Source organism: Strix uralensis, chromosome 13 (assembly GCF_047716275.1).
Source record: "Strix uralensis isolate ZFMK-TIS-50842 chromosome 13, bStrUra1, whole genome shotgun sequence".
In the NCBI taxonomy this organism is placed as follows: domain Eukaryota; kingdom Metazoa; phylum Chordata; class Aves; order Strigiformes; family Strigidae; genus Strix; species Strix uralensis.
In genome coordinates, this window is record NC_133984.1 from 12,878,933 (window position 1) to 12,901,409 (window position 22,477).

The 22,477-nt window shown below is 46.1% G+C and overlaps 1 protein-coding gene across 6 annotated transcripts in view; it reads right to left on the bottom strand.

Moving 5' to 3' along the window:
• ZNF185 (zinc finger protein 185 with LIM domain) overlaps positions 1-16,761 on the bottom strand; it is a 52,646-nt gene extending 35,885 nt beyond the window's left edge. For 5 of the 6 annotated variants that reach the window (XM_074882796.1, XM_074882797.1, XM_074882794.1 and 2 more), the window contains exon 1: positions 14,492-14,620. The gene's annotated coding sequence lies outside the window, so the exon portion shown is untranslated. Of the gene's footprint in view, positions 1-14,491; positions 14,621-16,719 lie in introns of those variants that run through there. The other variant, XM_074882793.1, reaches the window with a different exon arrangement.
• Positions 16,762-22,477: the final 5,716 nt, after the last annotated feature.

Below are 22,477 nucleotides of genomic sequence, written 5' to 3' on the forward strand. Positions count from 1 at the left end.
AGGTTAATTCAGCACCAGATTACATGTTTATCAGAAATGTTTCTTTTCTTTTTTCACTCTCTAAAGTTTTTCATGTAAGATGTGGGATGAGCCCTTGTTCCAGAGGAGAAAATCAAGGGCAATTTCCAGCTTTTATAACCCTCCATTCTCTCCTTGCCAAAACTATCTGCTGAACCTGGATTCTTAAGTGACTATGCTACTCATTAATAAAAATGCCCAACCCTATTTGGGAGCCTGTGAATCTAAAATTAGGTTGTTATTATCTACTGGTGGGCTTGTCCCTGCAATATTGCTGCGAAGCCACATGCCTGTAAGGAATGCCGAGTGCTGATCTCATAGTATTGCTTCTTGGCAAAGTCTACTCCTTTGGCTTGTCTCAGCTGAAGATCTACCTACTGCATATCCACTGCTCATCCAGTTTGCACTGAGATTGTGAACAACCTCTCAGCTATTACCCCAAGGCTCCCTCTCCCTTTTCCAAACACTCCCAAACATTAATTCAGCTTTCACCATAAGCAGACAGCCCACCTCTTCTCTTATCCTTCCCACATCCCCCTTCCCACGCAAATTTAATTGACCCTGCTATTTAGAGAGAAATTAAAACTGTAACATTGTCCTAGATATCCATGAAGAGCTTCTAAATACTTCTAAAGCTGTGCAGGAACACAGCTGACAGGTTGTAATCTGGCAATTTTGGATTAAAAAGAAATCACAGCATCTTGGACCTTCACATAGAGAAGCCATGTGGCTTCATTACCAACAATATCCGAGCAAAGCAGACTCAGACCACAGCTAGCTTGTTAACTGCAATTCAGAGGTGCATTTTTTCCTCTCTTCTACTTATTAAATTCCTATTTAAGTATTTAATTTCCTATTCCAGGACAAAATAAAGCTGAAGCAAGTGGAGGATGAGAAGCAGTGAAAAAGAACTATCCCAAGAGTTTGATATGGCCCTGATCCAGGGTAAATCATGGCAGAAGTAGGTATAGGCTACACGCTGTCATATAATGGAGGTATTTGGAAGCTGGAGAGCTGTTACCTATCTAGCAGCATAACTGAGAGGTGATTAGCCCTCCAGCCCAGATCCTTTAGAGGAATAAGCAGAGATTTAGGAGCACCTAGGAAAGATTCTCAGGAAGGACTGGAGCGAGGGCTGGAGCGAGGGCTGGAGCTCACGGAGGTGCAGGACTGAACTCTGCTCCCAGTAACATACTGCAGCTCTGCTGGCACGTACTGCAGGTATCACGCACCAGCCCTGTGAGAAATGACCTCTCCATTTATTGCTTAAACAGAAACTTAGCTTCTTACTCACACAATTCCCCTAACAAATACACTCAAAAGGAAGAGAAGCCGCGAAGGGTGGCACTCAGCATGTGTATAAAAACATGCCAGAAACTACACATTGGCCAAGCCTTTTCCTCTGGCGCTGCCTTCCCTCTTCCCAGCTCACATCATCCTGGGAGGGACTGCAGCAAACACTGTCGTACTCCACTGATATTTCTGGCTTGACAAACAGGCGTTGGAACATGTTGGTGGTGCTCATCAGGCTTGGCTTTGGGGGACTGGCAAATGTTTTCTGCCAGCCTGCTTTTTCCAGCTATGAATCACGTGATGGCAGCAGCAGCCCGGCCGCTCCAGGTCAGGCCTACTGCCGCACTGGATGGTGTATCTGCGCAGTGCGACCCATCGGGAGGTCTCTACTGCTCGACTGGCAGAAACCGCTGGGGGTTACAGCTGGCTCTCCTCCTGCCCCACACCATAACAAAGGAGTCCAGAGTGAAGCTTTCAGCAAATCTTCTGGGACAGGTGCAGAGGAATGCAAAGGTCCTTTTGTGAGAGCTGGAGCAGGTCTTTGCTTCCTTATAGCATCATTTCCTCTCTTTCATTAATGAAGGCTATCAAGTGGCTGGTTTTACCGTTCACCTGAGGATCAAGGCAATGCAGCCTAAACAAGATCACCAGAAGCTGAGTGGGTTCAACAAGAAAAGAGCAATTCAAGTACCCTATTTCTTGCCCATATTTTTTAATCACCTGCTGTAGGCTCCTGTTGAACACAGGATACTGGGCTTGGTAAAGTTTTGGGCTGATCTTATGTATACTTAGTGCCTACTCAGTGACCAGAACATTAAAAGACAAATCAACCCAGGTTATACCATGAATCCTGCAGATAGAATAACTCAGCATTTCTTGGATGAGAAACGAAAAGCTCATTTTCTTGTTTCAATGCTAGCTGGCAGTGATATCTGGCAGATAAACTGACATCTACGGATGCCAAGATAGTAGCTGTGATGAAGAAACATGAACAAGAGAGATACATGGGACCCACTAACCCAAACCAAAGAAAGACAGATCTGCAAACTACTATCAGGAAAAATGCTCGCATCTTCCTCATAACTGTATTTGTCCATGTTTTGATACTCCAGCAGTTGGTGGTTAGAATAAGAAACAGTAGACACAGCTTCTCAGGCTGCAGTAAGACCACATCCCAGTCCATCTGCTCAAACTATACTGCTGTGCAGAAAGAAGCACAGGATTTATGGGGCCAGCGAGGATTAACAAGAGGGTGTCTGGCTCTAGAGCACTGATACAACCTTCCTGGGAAAGAAAGTGCTTTTTACTGCTCCAAGGACAGCTTAGAAATTGAAACAGTTTCCCTTCTTTGGCAAAATTTGAGTTTAGGCTTCAACATGTGCTATGGAACCTCAAGACATGTTTCAAAGCATTTTTGCCCTTCTATTCAAATTTTTGTGAGTCTGCAGTGCACTAAATCTCAAAGACCTCAGTTCTAGATGTGGAGGGGGTGTGTTCAACTGTCAATACTTGCCTACTATTATTCCCATGAAAGGTTGTGACAAGCCAACATGGAGCACTTCCAAAATCTTCCTTAACAAAATGTTGCTAGGGAATGTGTTTCTTCACAAATGCGCTTTTATGTTACTGGAACCTCCATGTGTGATGTTAAGTTACAAGGACAAAAAGTGGTTTTGTTGGTATAGCTTATTTGGGAATTATTAGCTACAGCCATAGGATACAACAATTTCATCTATTGGTATAGAAACAAATGCACTTGCCTAGTGCTGGAACAGACCGTAGCTGGTCCCAACAGCTCTACTTCCCACCTGGAGAACAAAAACATTATGTGCCAATTGAATCAAGCTTGGAGATTTGAACTCAGCAGGTGAGGGAGGGTAAAACACTGATACTCAAAAAACTTTGCATGGTTTGCAATTCCTCAGCTCTGAGCACCTCCAGAATTTAGATAATACAAATGCTGTTTCTCCCAGTGGGTTAAATCCCACGCTTCACCGAAGTGGGTAGTATTTCTGGAGGTTTTACTATCCAAAAGCAGCATTCCACCTTGTGAGAGTCATTTAGAAGCTGTGAGCATGGCCTGTGAGTTTGAGAGCAAAGAAAAACCTCTCTTCTGGCAGTGCTGAGGGATACCTGTGAATCTCTGGGGCTGGCTGTGAGCATAGCCTCCAGCTATACACCACTGCAGCTATTTTTTCAGGACAGATTCTCAAAAAAGCCCCAGAAGAAACGCTTTCCTCTACGCAAGATGCCAGAGACATGTTGTTCCCCAGCCTCCTCCTGCCAGCACAACTCAAACATTAGCCCAGCACCTGGCACTTGTGGCAAAATGAGAGATAAAAGGAAAAAACTCAGTTCAGATGACTCACCATGGCCCAAAAATTATGCTTCAGGAGAGGAAACACGACAATGGATCCCTCTGTATTTTGGGCACTCCAAGTCCCCATGTCTACAGCATCCTATTGCTGACAAAGAGCACTCTGCACGCACAGGAACTTCCAGACCTGCAGCACCACAGAAATGCATGTAGCACTGGAGAGGGGCATGACAGCAAACAACTCACTTCCTCTTTTACTGGTATGCAAAGGTGGCTGTCCCCTGAAAACCTCTGGGATTCTTATCTCCATTCACCAACAAGCAGGTCTCAGATTTTGAGGCACTGCATGAAAGACAAGCAGGTACAGCTGAAGGGTTTGTAACCTTTCCCACTCCTGTCCCCCACACAGCCCCCAACCAGCTGTCCTTCATTGTCCCACAGTCCTCTCTCCATCTCTCCACCACTGCAGAATCCCATTTTCTCTTTTTTTTTTTTAAATCCTATCCACACTGACTTCCCCATGTCTATAATCACCTGTTTCCAAACAGACAGCAGCAAGCTCTCGTCACTGTGCTTATAAAATGTGAAGATCTCCATCTTTCGTGTAGACCAAAACCTCTTCTGCCTCAAACTAGATCCATCCCTTCCCTCTTGCCTTAGAATTAAAAATAAGCTCTGCCAGGCTGGACACACCTTTTGCCCTCTGTTTATTAATTACCTAATAGAAAATGCTTCTGCTGTGTGACTAGGAACATCTCTATTATAAAAGGACATACAGAAAGTCACCAAGTCACTCTGTTTTAGATACCAAACAGAGCTATTCAGGAATATATATTTTCTCCCAAACATTCACTACAAATATAAAATCTGAGACCAAAAAAATACATTTAAATAAAGATCCTGTTCCCTCCCTATTTATACAGAAGGTTTTCCCTTCAGAAGTCCAGTGGGAGCCCTTTGGTGCCAACTGCCTCCTATTAAGTGTCTGCACACCACCAGTGCAATAGGCCCTTGATCCTAATTGGCACCCTTGGGTGCCATCGTTATGTAAATGAGCAATAATCCTTCTTCGGTTCCTAATCCAAACAGCTATTGCAGGCTCTCTTGCACTGTTAAGCATTGCCCAGTTTACTCTGAAATGGCCGCACTTTGAAGGATGATTCCCTTAACACACTTTCCCTGGACAACCTTACAGAGCTGCCTCAGGCTTAATGTTTGCAAAGGGCCCTGGGATCCTGAAATAAATAGAAGACTGGCTTGCAAAAACACCAGCTCTGGGAGGCAACTCCCCTCTGAAAACAGTCACAGAAAGTAAGGAGTTGCATCTGGCTGCAGACAGACACCCATTTATTTCTTTTGCTGCTGAGTAGATTGAGGCTGCACCTGTACCACGGACTTCCCAGGTACCCTGTTCATGCCTGTACTCCTGCCATGCCCTGACTCCTTACTGAAACAAAGCCAGGGCAGGCACTATATTTCTCCCAGTTATATACTGGTTTCCATGTGGACAGAGCCCTGGCACTTGGGCTTACAGGAAACTGTGGTGTATGACAGTAGGTCTTTTACCTGGACAGTGAGAGAGATGGGACCGCCATGAATTTGTGAGCATGCCCTGCTAGAGAGACATCAAACAAGCAATAGAAAAAACCCACCTGACTGACCATGGTGCCTAAACCTGCCTGTTGGAGTGACTCCTTCCTCAGCAGGGACAGCTGGGCATTGCTACAGGCAATACTTGAGACATGTCCATCCATGACCTACCTGTCAAATACAAAGTCTAGGGAAAATTTCTAGGTAACACAAGGGACAGAATTCAGTTCCTCCTGCATCTTCTTCCAGACTTGTCCTGAGCTAAAATAATTTAGATTTCATCTATTTTAAAAGGTCTGTGACCCACAGAGCCATGTGTACTGTGCATGTAGAGCACAACTGGATGCAAATTCAAATACCACCTACTTTCATGCCAGTTCACAGTAATGTCTGTGGGTTATAAACACTGCAGCACATGCAGTGCACAGACACTTAAACCAAGAATATATAAGCTGAATCCTTTCTGTGGCTGAATCTGTAGTTAAACATAAATACATTAAACTTTTTCTATTCTACATACTTCCTTTTTGTTTGGACTCAGTACTGAGTCACTGCATGTTGGTATTTCTGCATATGCAGCTCTGAATGGGTGTTTCAAATGGTACACAACACTGGGACTTGTGTTCTTCCAGCAAGCACTAGGAATAATATTTGGAGAGCATTTTGTTTTTGTTGGTTTTTCTCAAAAAAAAATATTTGGAGAAAAACATAGACTGTTAAAAATGTGCCAATTTCACCACACTTTTTACCTTAAACCAAAATGAAGATGTAAGTGCTTTACTTGCAGAAGGACAGGGCTCTGCGAGAAACCCCTTAGCTGGGAACAGTAGGGGAAACCAGGGGAACCTCTAAGAGCTGTCCCAGTAAGTCCCAATCCCAGTGACGCTGGACACAGGGGTTATTAACATCTCTGGCCACGAGAAACAAACCCCAGACCTATTGAGCAAACACACCTAACTGCAAAAGACCCCTCGTGGGCGGAATCAAACCAGCTACTGAATTTCTGAAGAAACAGTTTCCCAAAAGCCTGTATGTGTAACAAGGTTTAATGGGAGGTAACAGAATCCCAGGGTAAATGCCTACAGAATTTTCATCTTCTGATCCTTAAAACCCCCAGGGTCCTGTGGACAGCTTACAAGAACAAGCCCTTACTGAAAATAAGTTTGGAATGGCTACCGCTGCGATGTTTAGTCCAGGTGTATCCATAAGAAATGCAGTCTGCAGACTGCAAAAAGCTAGGGGAAAAAAAAAACAAACACAGGTTCGCTCTCTAATGAAGGAAAGAGCCCTGAGCCATTCAATGAATGACTGGGAGCCTGTTACATAGAGGCAGCACCACGGTTATAAGAGGGGTTAACTCCTGACTGCCTTAGCTTGAGGGAAGGAAAACCAAGTCCCCAGGTGCCATCTGAGTCTATTTAATAAAGAGGATAAAAGGAGAGGCCTAACACGCTACTCGGTGCCGCACACGGCCCAAAGAAAACACCTGCCTCTTTGTTGAGAGACGCTGATGTGGCCAGCGTCAGCAAGCAGAGCCAGTGGCATCGCCCATCTCGGGTTTGTGTCCTGCACAAAGGTATCCTTTAAGGGCCTTGAATCATGCCCTGCTGCTGGCATGTAGGGAGGGGGCATTCCTCTCCGCTCTCCGTAATCTGCTTTTTCAATGTAGCAGCGCAATGTTAAGAGGAGTGGGAAATTAGTGGGTTATGGGCTTACTCATTTCTCAGGCATCATTAAGGAACCAGCAAAAGATGGAGGACTTTATTCACTGAGCGTTTCCAGCATAGAAAAAGGTTGATCTGGCTTGACGTGAGAACACAGCTTGCAGCAAACAGAAGAATTCAGACTAGATCATGACAAATCAGCCAAAGGATAAGGTTACATATGCTATATATGGTTACATGCTGCTATATATGTTTTAAATTAAATGAAAATTGAGGGGAAACCCCACATTGTTTCAAAACATAAAATTAAAATGCTTCATTACAAAAGGCTTAAGTAAGCCTTTTGTTCCAAGTTTTAACTTCTTTCTTCTTGGGAACAAAAACTTAGTGAAAATTGCATGTATTTTTGAACGGGTTCAGTGTTGCTAATTCTGAAAAAAAAAAAAAAAAGGAACTGTGCAAGCCTAACCACAGAGCTGTATCAAGTTCTCACTGCCAGTCCAAGTTCACAAGGCAAAGCAGCTGCCAGCTACAGCCTCCCCAAAGTACTCCAGATGTCTCCTTCACCACAATCCTGGCCAAAAATCCAACACAAAAGCCCCTGAGAAGACCCCTCCCCTATTAACATTCACCAAATGCTCTACCCACAGCCCAAGCTTGGAATTCAGGGTATATCTTCACATGATCCTAAGGACATACCTGCTTCAACACAGCTGGCCTCTGCTCTACCCCTCTGATGGATGCATCTCCCTGCCACTCTCTGCTCTTAGGCAAGAGGTGAAGCTTTATCTTTTGCTACAGGAGTGGTGTTCTCTCAGCTGCTGGCTGGGAGCAGCACATCATGGGAGTGTTTTGCAGAAATACCCTGTGGTGGTCTGCTTGTGCCCTCATTAGAATCTGTGGTGAAATCCTACCCCAGGAGCAGAGTTGGAACAGTCTGTTGAAACTTGGATCTTCTGTACCTGCTTCACTGCCAGCACTGGATGCCAGGTGAGCAGAGGGGCAAGCACGGACCACTCACTTTATGTCAGTGTACTGCTCCAAAATGGGATCCTCCTACAACAGGGTAAATAGGCAATTCTGCTCTTCCAAACCTTCCACCTTGCCCTCTTGGCTTGCTGTAGGCTTCTCCACTCCATGTTCAGCCCTGGTGTGCTGCTTAGGCCTGATATCACCGTTATGTCTTTCATCTGTTCTCTCCTTGTTTCCCAGACCTGTCCTTCCCTCTTGTTGGATCTGCCCACAGTCAAGATTCAGACAGGCTAGCACCTTACCAAGGCTCTGACTTCACAGGATGTTTTCAGCATGCATCATAACAGCAGAGAAACAGAGAAAACTGAAACTGCCATCAGTTCCTACATGGGGTAGAACATGTCATGGATGGACAGAGCAATTTTTAAATTCATCTCCTCTCCCCAAGTTCTCACGAGCCCTTTATGAGTCAGGAGCTGACCAGCTTCCAGGCAATTAAACCCACATTGCCTCTCCCCTCCCTGCGATAGCAGGTCTTGGGTATGTAGCACAGGTGGAGCTATGTGCTGGGTATGCTGGAGAAGATGAGGTTGATCATCTGAGTGATATTACTGGGAGAACCTCTGTTGGTAAGCTGAGTTTCCTTCTCCATCAGCTATGCAGGGCTGATTTCAGGGAGTAGCAGGGATGAATTTGGCTCAGTTATGACAGTTTACAATCTCCTTAATTCTGCAGAGAACCTCACAAGCTAGAGTGATCTCCAGGCCTGCCCCCCTCATCCCCTCCTGCTTCCCTTCTATCCCTTCCCTATAAGCAGCATCAAGATAGAGGAAACTGGATGCCCATCCCTGGGCAGTACAAATACATCACAGCTAGATGCTCTTTCTGATATTTGAAATTATCTGTGATCTAAAGTCCAGCTCAGACTCATGTTTCTAGTACAATATGGCCACTCTCAATGCAAGTCCCTCAAATTTATATGCTAGCTGATTGCAACTAGTGCCCAGCTTTCAAACACCAGCCTCTGCGATATAGCACTGGGATGTTCCAGGCAACAGGAGACCCATAAAAATGGGTGTTACGCTGGCTAATTCCTGCTGACAAAGCATCCAACATGAGCACCTCAGCACAAGAAATAAATGCGCTGCCTGTACAGGAGTGAAATGCTACTAGACTGTGATCTGAGAGTGCATGCTTCAAATGCAGCTGCTAGCTAAATCCATGCTAACTACCTCTACAAAAGCCCTGATTTTCAAAGGCATGGAGCACCACCAAGACCCTTTACAAGCATAGCCTTCAAAATCACATGCAGGTTATGTCCACCTCTGGGAACCCCTGCACAAACACCTTTGCTACAGAACTAGACAGGCAGACAGCCCTCGCTTTGGAGTCATCTGCTGACTGCAAGCAGGAAGGGCACAGTACCTGCCGATACACCGCCTCCCACTGAAGACACTAACTGAAGATCCTCATCACGTGAATGAAAGCAATTACAAGGTATTTAATAAGGAAAGGGGAGCTGAAACCTTGTTTAGATTTTAATCTTCAGGGTGTGTCCGTCTGCAGGCAGCCAGCCAGCTCAGCTCTCCCTCTGCACCATCCGGGGTGCTGCAGTGGTCCCTGTCCTGCCTTGGGTATTTCAATGCACTTTGAATTTTTCAAGAGGCTTCAAGGTATGCCACTGATGCTAACGGGATAGAGAGTGTCTGTCTCTCAGCAGCGCTTCAGAGCAGCTCTGAAAACCTTCACCATGCCAGGCAAGCAGGTGGCTGTGCTACACTAAACAAGCTGAAGAGCTCAGTTTGGCTGCCCAGGGGCAGGTGGTAACACACACCATCGTCAGGGGTACCAGCAGAGGAGCTGAGAGGTGGCTCAGGCACCACAAACTCCACTCTTACCCTTAGCAGGGAGTGATCCCTACAGATCACAGCCCGTGGGCTGAACGAGGGACTAGCTGCAGCTGTGCTCATCTGTCCCCATGGCCACTGCTCTCCCCAAGGCCATGGAGGCCACAGCTGGCCCTGGGCAGCTGACGGAGGGAGAGGGTGATGTGTCCTTGCCCACTTACACAGTCCTCTGAAAAGGAGCTGAGGTACAGCCAGACCAGCACCCTTTGCTAATAAATTCTTCAAGTGCCTGAAATCAGCAGCCCATCACTTAATTGGGAATGATTCTGCCTTCCATGTAAGCCACTTAAAAGATGTAATTATACCCCAGGAGATGAAACACTTACTATTCTTTAAAAGCTGACTGCAGCTCCTATTACCTGCAAACGCACAGAAAAAAAAACTGGCAGCCATCCTCCTTTTTGATGGCTCAACTGCAACTTTAAAATGTTAATAACAATTTTTTTAGCCTGCTGTTGTCAGGAGTTTGTAGGGCACTTGTAGTAATAGCCCCTTTGCACCTAATAGCCACCTTGCCCTCTGTTCATCTTGGTGATGAGCTGGATCCAACGTTGGACCTAGTTCTGAGGACTAAATGAATGCCCTGGGAAAGGAAGCAGAGCTGCTTTGATCCTGTAAACACAGCTTTCCTGGAGAGCGCCACAGGGTGCCTTTAGACTCCTGAACTGTCTGCACAGCCCAGGCCGGCCACCGAGTTCATGTTACAGCCCTCCTGTTCCCAGTGCCTCGCTCCCGGTCTCAGGACGGGATCGCCCTTTGATGTCCGAGGCACCAGGCTCGCTTTACTGTGCTGGTCCCTGGCAGAGCTGCATGGTGAGATGCTCTGCGCCAGGAAATGCTGTGTCAGTCAGACCCTTTCTGGACAGGTACCCCATAGCTGACCCATGCACTGCTGCATTCCCTAGTCCCTGCAACAGGGAGTTAAACTCCTAATGACCTTTCTGTTGAGATAGCAATAGACAACAAACTGCGTCCTAAACCAGTGTTACTCTCCTTCAGCCCAATGTCTATGTGGCATCACTTATGTGACCAACTGCAAAGCAATTCTGTCCTGCCTACAGTGATCCAGGACCTGAAGCCAGCAGCTCTGGGCTCTGCTGCCTGCTAGCAGAGACCACCCGTGCTGTCACACTGCTTTCCAAGGAGCTCTCACGTGTTCCTCCTATTCCTGGGTAGAAGCACAGAACTCATTTCACCAGCTAGAAACTTGTGTGCTAATGGAGGACTCAGCCAGCGAGCTGAGTGCTGGCCTTCAGCCGCAAACAGGACTGAGGTCAGTCATGCGGAAGAATATCCTGGTTTAATGATAATTGATGCCTATTCTGACCTTCACGGTCCTCAAATTAAAATGTATTTAAAGCTTGCAAAATATTTGAATCTTCTTCATTTGAACCTCCTTAATTCTGCTGAGAATTTTGTCATCTAGACCTAAATCAGGGTCCAAGTCCCTACTCTCCAGCCCATATGGTGAAAGGTGGGACCTTGGTTTAACATTCAGCAGATCAAGCCCAGCTTTCACAAACTGACAGGAAGGAGGATCAGGGAGAGAAAGCCTCTCCAACATAGGTTAGATGTAGCCACCAGACACCCTGTGCCAGAAAGGCAGTATTCAGGTTGCAGGATTGCTAATCCAGATCTATGCACTGTCAGACTCCCTCCAGTGATCTGGATTAGGCGTGGGCACATACTTGCATTTCTCTTGGATTAGCCAGAGCACACAATGCAAACTTTGTGCCAATGTTATGCTTTTATGTCAGCTGTTACCTGATCTGCTGTGAAGTGAGAGCAGCCTGGGTAGACTGTACCTGATCTAGCCCTGCCAGAACAAAGTTAACCCTTTAAATTCATTTGAGCAAGTTTGAACTGGTAAAGGAAGTTTATGCTGGATTAGCACTTTGTGCCCAGTGGCTGTGACATTTTTGAGCCAGCATTCTTAAAACTAGATTTATTTCACCTTTGAACTCTGACTTGAATGACATCCTGCGCCTGGGAAGGATGGACACTTCCCTCCCGCTGTCTGCACTTGGGGAAATGAGTGGCAACAGGAATTACACTTCAGGCTTCACACTATGAACTCACAACCTGCAATTTAGGATCTCATCCCACCTCATGCACCCAGGTAGCTGACTGTATTTGAAGTAGGAGGTTGTCAGTCAGTTTCTGAAAGTCCAGACCTGCAGCCTGAGGCACACTCCAGGACTTGGACTGAGCCTCAACGGCAAATCACACCTTGGGACCCCAGCAACTGGATGGCTGTGGGCTTTCAAATGGGGATAAACTCATGCATAACTGCCTCCCAGCAGCAGAAAGGTTTATGATGCTAAACACCAGCTGAATGGTTATCCATACGGGCAGGGTGATGACTCCTCAGATTTTAGACAATGCTTAGCTTCTCTGAAGGACCAGCTTTTTACTCTTGCCTTCCCCCCTTCCATGCAGTGACTATTTAACACTGACACTGTTACACACACACTTGGGGATATTTAAGAAGCACCAGGAGATTTCTAAAGTCAAGCTTGTGAATGATCAGAATGTCATAGTTGAAGCAGTTCAGGCAACCTTAAATCACCCCTTCTAGGCTTGTGCAATACAATAGCTCAGCGCATGCAGAGATGCTCTAATGAGAAAGCCAGGCTACAAGAGGGGGCTCTTTTCCACAGGAACCACTGCTAGAGGCGCTTGAGGAGTCAGGTGGACTCAGGTTTGAGGAGTTAGGTGGAGGCAGGCTGGAGAGGATGGATGGTTACTCTGCTGCAGGTGACATTTTATGCTTCTGCCACAGTTCTTCCATGATGCTAGTCAAATAAATTAAACTGCATCACAGTCATCAAACTGCGCATCCACCTTTTTCAGGGTGGCCAACATGACCCTGAACACAAACTGCAGAAGCATCAAGCACTTGCAGCTGCAGTGAAGCCTGGGTGGCTGTGCAGGATCTCTGTGAAAAGCCTCAGCCCAGCACCACGGTTCCTCAGGATCTTGGTCACTGCTACCTGAGGACAGCAAACTTCTTCCCCGAGCATGGGGAAAAAAAAGAGATGAAAACTTGCAATTGCCTGCACAGAACTCATTAACACGAGCAATGCAGACACATTTCAGATGTGTCAGAGACAACGGCTGTAAAGCTACAAGTGCACAATTATAATTTCTTTTAATTCACTTGCAACCACATACCCCACAAAAAAAAAAAAAAAATTCAGTCCGACCAGAAGAAGTTGGCAAAGATGTGAGCTATTGAAGTCAGGAAAGTGTGGCATAAACTTAATTAGAGCAGCACACAAACCTGCCTATCCCAAGAGATCTTGGGGCCCTGTTGTGCTAGGAGCTGTACAAACCTACACAGCATGACCACCCCCAAACACAAAAACTCGCTGCTGTTACTGCCAAAAATTACTGGATCATTTTTCACTATACTAGGTATACAGTTTCATTAGTCTAATTACAAGGCATTAATTCCTAATTGCTCAACTAATTTCTGTATTTGAAAAGGAAGAAGGATGTAAAGGATGTTTACCGCACCCACATGCCATTGACCTTAAGTCTTGATGTCTAAAGATGAAAGCAATGAAAGCAAGAAGGAAGGAAAAGTTTGTCTTGCTTTCAAAGGCAGAGCTTTGCATTTGTATCACAAACAGAAGACAGAAAATCTCATTGAAGCTTCATGACATCGCAGAGACGGTACGAAGTTTTACCAAGAAAAAACAATGTTTTTGTAAAAGAAAACTACAATCTGTCATTTGTGGAAATCGGAACTTCCAAATAAACATGATAAATTTGGGGGAACAAATTTAATGCTTTTTCTTTGGCTGTATGAATAAAATAAACTAGCCTAAATACAATGTCCTGAAGTAGGACATGTCGGCTCCCCAGCTGGCGGTGGAGCAACCTTTCCAGCTGAATCCAGCTCATCCTCCTGCTAGGAGTTTGTCCCGAAGCAGCCAAGGGCTGAACAGGGGGGTGGGGATGGGGAAATGGAGAAGGCATTCGCCAAGCTTGGAGGCAGGATGAAGCAAGGACCGAGGCAGGTGCTCATCTCCTCTGTACCAGCTTTACCACTCCTTTCCAGGGTGCTGATTTCATACTAATTCAGAGAGAAACAAAATTAAGCAGAGCAGGAGAGAGAGAAAAATCTCTATCAGCACCCCTCTTCATCCTTCAGGACACGGGTCCTGAGGAGGTGGGGTTGGAGAGGCAGAAAGTGGCGCAGCTTACCCCAAGTCTCTCAAGAGGCTGTCAAGTGTCACAGGCTCAAATTTTACCCGTGTTGTCCAGACTCTGCTCACTCCTGCCCACACACAGGCTGTTCCCCAGTTACTTCACTGCCGTGCCTCCTGCTCTACCTCTTAATTAGTAAGGGGACAGATTTTAGAAAGATGAGGGGCAATGGGCTGGGAGGAAACTCAGTGATCAGACAGGGGCAAGCAACAAAGACCCGTACCTAAACCTCCCCTCTTCTGCCTCATTTGTGTACTGAGACCATCTCTGTAGTACTCAAGTACCATTTTAGATCCACACTTTGGTCCAACACACTACAGAAAAGAGATTCATTTCCCTAATCAGTTCAAGTCTCCCTCATCCCCGCCAGGATCCCTACATCAGCAGGTTAGGAAAGGACAGCCCTCCTCTTCCTCCTCCTCCCCAGGCAGAGAGAGCAGGTGAACTCGGAGAGAAGCAGCACCCCAGCTGCCCTCTGCAAGGCTCAGAGGACCAGCCTCCCTGCCCAGCCCTACCTGCAGAGGCTCCTCAGCTGTGGCTTCCCCCCAAAAGACCGATGCGGAGCAGTCTGCAAGCAATCTCCCGGCACTTTTGCCCCCCAAGGGCTCGCAGCGGGTATCTCCGATCCTCCCTGGCAGCAAAGGCAGCTGTGGGTGAGGCTGAGCTCTTACCTGCCGGGAGGACCGAGAGGGCTGGCTCCTGGAAGCCAAGCCTTGTTTTGAGGAGGAGACTTGGGTGTGTTTTGCCCTTCAGGGGAATCAAACAGGTTTCTCCATTCAGACGGCACGGTCTCCCCTCCCTGTAAGCTCTCCTCTACATTCCTCACATTCTCCAGCAAATGCCATGTTCCCCAGCCCTGCGCTGCAATGGGACAGCAGAGAGCAGCCCCCCAGCTCTCACCCCACTGAATTTCTTCTTAGGCCACGCATTACCAGACAGGCTTGTCCCGCAGGAAGGGGGAGTGGGCACCCCCCTGCTGCGCAGGTACCGGCAAGCCCTTAAGTCTGAGAGAGCCACTTAACAGCAGCGGTACCCACGTAGCATCAGGAACTGGCACTGTAATTAGCACTTGGCAGTGATTGTCTAGTTCTAACTAATTAAATGAGGTTCGCAAGTGTGATTATCGCTATTCAGTGCAGAGGAAATTGCCAGGTACTCTCATCTTCCTCAGTTTATTTCCCCTTCTAATTGCTGTGGTCACCACAAGATCCCCGAGGCCCAACTTTGGTGAGTCTCTGAATGGACACAGCAAGACCCCTGGATACACTTTTTGCCAATTCCTACCGACCTGTGGTTGGGGATGTGAGTTTAGAGAACTTCTGAGAAGTCAGGGCTTCAGGCCGGGACAGCCACAGCGTGGTAAGGAGTTCGTGATGAAGCCCAACCGAGCATCTGTCAGGACATCTCCTCACCTCTGTACCTACCTGCACACACTCTCCCCAGCCCCTGTGAACCGATCAGAAGTGATGTCAAGTCTGTAGTAGATGAGCTGATGGAGAGAAGTGCTCCTGCGCTCTCCTCGCAGCTCTGCAACAGATCTGCTGTAGGATGGTGGGCAAACCACCTGCAGGCTGGTTGGGATGTGCTATAACAGGGCTGAAAACCCATCCCTGGCTCCCAGCAGCACAACGAAGATAACGTCTGAAAAGCCCTGATGTCAACGTTGTTACTCCAATCCCAGATCTTTCTCTCTGATCTACTCACGCTGCAACACCAGCAACAGCGCAGGCTCAGCTGAGCTTTCTTCCCCAGAGGCTGCTGGTGATCCCAGCTGAGATAAGCGCAGGAAAGAAGACATAATATTCACAAAGCCGCACCCTGAACTCGGAGTGGGCACAGAGGGGCATCCAACTCAGGAAAAATTAAGATGTTTAAAGTGGGCTGTTTAAAATGCAGCCCAGACCCTACCCTAGTAAAGCATCCTCTGCTTCAGGGCTCCAGCTGTCAGCACAGTTTTATTTTCAGTAAACCCTGAGTCATCCCATCGTTTACTGAAGGTTTGTTCAGGTTCTTTGCTGAAATAATAGTGAGTAACAGCCTGGCCAGCCTTTCGGGTACAATAGGTCCACTGCCAAGCAAGCAGAAGGGACACCCCAGGGTCTAACGACTACGCTTTTTTTCCACTGTGAACACACTGTTCCACAATGAATGCTCAAAATAGAATAAAAAAAAGGAAAAAGCACTTATTATGAGTACCTTAAACACCAAATAAATGCATAAGGAGATCCTAAAACAATACACACAGAAGCTCAGTGTTATTTTACTAGATTCAGACAACTATTTTGTTGAACGGGCATGCACGCAAGCGAAAACATTAGTTGTCTATCAGCATTGCTCTCTTCCTCAGAAGAAAGGAACCCAGCAAAGAATTGCTTTTCTAATTAACTAAGAGGAGATAGGTGCAGTATTAAGTAACATTTTGTTATTAGCTTGAAAATACACGTCCAAGCATATATACAAAACATTCAAAGACAGGTCTTAAAGTCAGGGGTGTGGTGGCAAGGTGGAACAGCAGAGAATGTATTTCCGAGCTGGCAGCTCCATCACAACAACTTGGGTGCACCAGTTGTTAGTGCAAGACACGCTGCACAGCACGTAGCCTAGAGAGATAGAGAGAAATGCCTCCACAACATAAAGTACCATTCAAACCCTGTCAAACTCAACTCTTTAAAGTCTCCTCAGTCTTCAGCCTCCATGTTCAACCTCCTGATGCCACCCAAAGCCCCACTGATTAAGCACTGACCTTACACAGCCTTCCTCCATTTCAGGAGTCAGCTCCCTTGCTACTCCGTGTGAAAATAGCAGAAGTCCTTTGCTGATCCATCTGAAATCCCTATCAGTCCCACATGGGGTTCTCCATGCTGTGCTAATCCTGCAGCGATGCTCCTGAGAGAAGGGACAAAAGGAGACATTTTATTTCACTTAATTGAGCCATGGTCTTCTGGTGCAAACACTACCTAGGTAATTTCAGCTGCTGGCTAACACAGCTGTGAGATGTAAGGCTGTTGTGCAGCAGCACTTGTTGAGTGAAGGAGAGCATTTGCCTACTCACTGCTGTACATCACACTGGCCACGCACAGCTTCTTCAGAGTAAAGCAAGAGTTAGGACTTGTCTGGGAAAGCCAAAGGAGAACTATGATACTGCTACAACTGCCACGCATGGCCAGCCTACACTGGAATAAAAGGGGCTTCATTCTGCTATATCTACTCCCCCTTTCAGCTAATTTCCTATTTAAAAGGGGTACAGTTTAATTTTATTTAAGAAGCCATGATTCACTTGTGAACTGCAGTGCTGGGGAGGGGCAGCAACACACAGCTTCTCCTTCCCCTTATGTCCATGGTCCCTCCAGTGCTGAGGTACCCATGTCTCCTGCAAGTGCATTGCTCCACTGGGGCAACGCTTGCGCTTCAGCTGGCACCTTGTATGAAAAGTACCAGCTTATCATTGCGATCAAACCTGAGACCTATCCAGCAGCTCCCTCTCTCCTGTCTGTTTTGAAGCAGTGTAGCCCTTCACTTCAGGGGAGGCACTTCCATTTGCAGTAATGTAATTGCAAGGACAATCGAGCTCATGCATTTTAGACTCAAGGTCTGCACAGGGGGATCACTAAGGGCAACATCATGTCCCTAAAACACTGCACCCTCATCACCATTTAGCACATGGCTGCCAAACACCACTTACTGCTGAAAGAGTAAAGCAGAGAAACTCTTCTAGCCCTGGCTGTTGCTAAAGAGGAGCAGAGAAATGGATGCTCCAAGGACAGCATGAAAGTCAGGGACCTCTCAGGGAATGGGTTTCCTCATTAACAGCAAGAAAGACAAAGCACACTTTAAAAAGCCTGGAAAGAAGGAAGTCTCAAGAACAGTTGTCTTCCAGGACTGGCAGAACATGGAAAGGGACCTTCTATCTTTCTCACATGGACTAGGGCAACACTAGAGGGTCAGAGACATTAGATACCACTGGAAATGTAGTGTATATGTATATAAGTGTTAGTATACAAGTATACTAGTGTAAACCATAGCTTTGTCTCTTATTTTCCAGTAAGGAGAATAGGATAGGAACACACTTTTTTTTTTTCTCCTTCTTTTTTCCCCGGTAGAAAAGGCTTTTCATACTCTTTGTTCAGCTGAAAGCAACCAGGCAGACAACTTACCTTGAACTGGAGATTTCCAGGGCTGTCATGTCACCACAGTTCACAGTACTCCCATACTGCAAACAAAGCTCAGCAAGTACATCTGTGGTGCTCAGCAGCTTGAACAGTTAGGGACAATCAGTCCCAAACAAGTCTTTGTGGTTTTATCCCAATTAAGCTCTTAGATAAACCACTATTTCCAAAGTCTAGCTGGATGTCACTCACACCAGCAGGCACAGAAACCCTGATGGGTGTTTTTCTTCCTCATAATTACAGCAGTATATTCAGTTTTTAATGACACGGCATTTCAAAATCACAGCAGTGGCCAGAGGCAGAAGGTTTTTTGCCATCATGGGGCAGGCCTGTGTGACATCTGGAAGAGAACCATGCCAAAGGGCCGCTGAAACGCAGCACCACCAGGTCCAGAGGCTAAAAGACTGTCCAGTAAGTCTGTAGGGGAAATTGATTTACTTCACTTTAGGCCCTTAATGGAGACAATCAGATCAGGAGCATCAGCTCTCTAGCTTCTAGAAGAGGCTTAGGGATAAGGACTTAAGATTTCTGTTAGGAATTCATGCAATATGCAGTGTGTACGTGTGTGTGTGCATGCACATGTGTGTGTAGGGGGAGTGAAACTGTGTCTTTTTGCTAATATATACAGCTACAACTACAGTTCAATAATACTCTGAAGCTGGCAAAACTCTAACTCTTACTACTGCAAGAAGTAGCAGCTTTTCCAAGCTAGCAGCTACAGGTTAAATACTGACAAATTCATGACGCTTCAGGAGAAAGTCACCAAACTCAGTCTCACTGGCAAGACCAGCCTCATCTGGAAACAGCACAGTTAACCTGCATACCTCTGGAGCAAGCCCTGCATGTACTGAAGTCAAAAACAAGTCCCTTATCTTCATCAGTTCAGGAGCAGAATCCAAGAGGGGCATTTTTTCCTGCTATAGCAGGTTAAAACCAAGAGGTTCTGGCTTGAACCCCCCCACCCTGCTGAAGACCCCCTAACCCTGCTGCAGATCTGGATCCCTCCTCGGGCCAGGAGCCAAAGGTGCAGTTAAGGCTGCCATCCAGGTGTGCCAAAGCCAGCCCAGCCCAAAGCAGGAGGAATGTCCTGTCACTCTGTTTCAACAACACAACCTTCTCCAGGGACACACACCCACTCCTGCAGCAGGGGGGAGCAGGTCGGAAGAGCCTTGTTTCTCCATCTCCAGTTAGGAAACGTTATCTTTCTGTAAAAGCTGTAGGTAAATTTCCTCTTGGACTACCTGACTTTACCAGCAAATGGATTCTCCCTGAATCTCCTTTACAAGAAAAGCACAAGCACCTCTCATAAAGATATTTCACAGTTAGCACTGGTTGATACTTGTTTCACTGCTGTTTATCTGCCTCCCTTATATTCTTAGTGCACTGCAAAGCAGATCACTGGGATCAGCGAGACATGAGAATTACATCACACAAGGAAGCTGCAGCCACAGAAACCACTCACAAGCTGGAGAGAAGGCCTAACAGCAAAATATTTAAAGGACTCAGACCATTTAGGTAAAAAAAAAAAAAAAAAAAAAAAATTTAAAAAAAGAAAAAAGTGACTTGACCATAGTGTAAAAGGAACTATCCAGGAGGGAACATGGCAAGTATGAAGGGCACTTGCATCCAAGAAATAAAAACAGGAAAATTGAGGACTGAACTGCAAACTAGACACTTTCTAATGAGAGTTTTGTGTTTGGGGGTGGGCTGGTTTTGGGTTTTTTTTGAAAGAGCAATGGACATTAAACGCTGCCAGCGCTCTGAAACTTCAACAGATGAGCTCTCCGTTTCTTGAAGCTGTCCCAGAGGGGATCCCTTAGCCAAACCCCAGTAGATGAGCCATACAGGGGTAAGCAGAGGAAAACTCACAGCTAGCAATGTAGAAGGTCAGGCTAGCAGGTTTGGCTGGCTGTGAACTGCAGTTATGCCTATACTGTAGTCTCTTTTTGCTAGGGTAAATCAGCCTGCTCTAAACTCTCTTCTGCCATGGGCACACTGCTACCACTTCCAGAAACAGTCCATTTAAAATCAGTTTGTGTAACTCTACAGTGTGATCCTTTACAGAGGTGCAGTACACATACCTTTAGAAACAGTGCTGTCTATGAGGCAGGAACCTGCTCACAATATCCAGGCAGCCAATTTTATGGGAAGGTGATTGTCATTCCTATGACCACAGTGGACTTCTGCCTAGAGGCATGCAGCCTCTCTGACCACTCCAGCTTGTATTTGAAGTTACTACAAGATATTCTCAAAATTCTTTTGAGTATTTTCTAGCCATGAAAAATTAGTCAACACCACTCCAGAGCACTGAACTCCATTGAACATTTCCTATTTTTTCGATAACACTTTCTCCTGTGTAACTATCTGTCCCCCATCCTTGCACTGAAGGTGGAAGGAAGGTGACTAACCCATCAATCCTTTGGGCCTTTGCCAAGGTGACAGAAAACCAAAGCCTCAGTAGAGACTGAGCAGAGCTGTGATGAGTAGAAGGGTGTAAAACCACTACACCCATTTGTTGCAAGGGAATCAAACTGGTTTTTCATGAGGTGTCATTACAAAGCACTGCCAAAATGCTAGACCTCACCTTCCTAATAGCAGGTAGCAGAACAGAATCGTATATCCTTGACTACTTAGTGCTAGAATACAATAATCTCACCCATGGTCATGAAGACACACCTGCACAGGAGGTCAGGAGCTCTCAGTGCTGAGACGAAATGATCTTGTCAGCAAACGCAGGGCAAAAGAGAGGCTGTGGCTAAGTGCCACAATGCCTGATGGCATTGCTAAGACAGTAAAACAACATGTGCAATCAGGTAACAGAAACACCTCAAACATTCTCTGTTGCAAGTAGGGAGATGCTTATTTATTTCTCATCACCAGCTCAGCAAGCTTCCTCTGGGCTCTGAGGCAAACAAGCTGCTTTCCTTCTCCCATAATAAGGACCAAGTTGCACCATCACTTACATCTGTGGACCTGGCACTTCCCAAAGGCTTGCACAAGCATTAGCGAAACTTGGTAAACAATTCTCTCAAGGAGCAGAGTACAGCCCACTCAGGCCATGTTTGGCTCTGCAGTGCTAAAAGGTGTGGAAATTTATACTAGTGCTTGATGATCACTAGCATCAGCAGATTTGAATAACATATGCAAGGATCTACTGAATCAAAAGGTGCCACTTTCACAGTTTCACAAAAGGCTGCATTTGAGCAGAAAACCTAGAAAAGCACTTTTATTCCTTTCTCTCTTTCCCTCCCTCTCCTTTCTCTAGGGTAAGCAACAGAAGATATCTCCTTTATCTCTCCCACTGCTTGTCAAACCAAACCCCATCTCAGGTCAGCAAAATTAGGAGCTGCAGTAAGAAAAAGCCAGGAAAGCAAAGTGAGAGAGATAAGAAGTTTGACAAGAGTGCTATAGGAGTCTTTGAAGTCTTTAGCAGCTCCTGGCGAGCATTACTAAGAACAACAGACTGCAGCTGAATTTGACCCTAGATATTTGGAAGATTATTTTGATAATGGCGATTTTGCTTTGTAGCCTCCTGCTTGCTTGCTGACACACACAAGATAGAGTTTGTGAAGAGGTGGCATGACGAATAAATCACAGGCAGGAAAGTACAGAAGGATCTCATTGGCTTGCCCAGAAAACACAAGATGGGACTTACACAGGTGCTTATTAGGATGAGAAAATGAGTTGAGAGGAGGCAGCTTGATCGGGGATAGAAGAGGTTATGGATAAAGCAAGGTTCCTCCTCTGTTGTGGCCAGGGGTACAGGCACAGCAGTGTCAGGCTCCACTACAGCAACAATGCCTGTTTACTTCTCTTTTGGAAAACAGAAGCTAGTCAGCCTGCCAAAAGAAAAGCTGGGAACTGACCTAATTATATAGGGAGTACCAAGTCAAACCAACTTCAGCATGATGCAATGCTTCTTTCCATGCCCAGCTCTGGGAAAATGCTTAACCCCATACAAACATCTGGTTTATCCTTCTTGTATTAACCAGACATGTGAGGGAAACCATATTGCCTGCTGCTTTTTATCCAGCAGACTTGAACTTCCAGTGCCTCTTGTTTCTGTAGTACCTTCTGGTTGTTACCTTCACCTCTTACCTTGACAGTCCTCCAAAGACACAAGGAGATGAGTAACCCTCCACTGGAACTGTGTCCAAGGACAGAGACAGCATTTTTGGGACTGATTGAAGCTGCAAGGCAGATCTAGCTGGGAAATGCCATCTAGAGGTCAAAATGTGCTTTTACCTATTTTTTTACGTTGGACTTCAAGTAATCCTAGTGCTTGCTCCTTTCACTTCGACAATCCTGTTCTCATATCACCTCTCTGTATAAGGG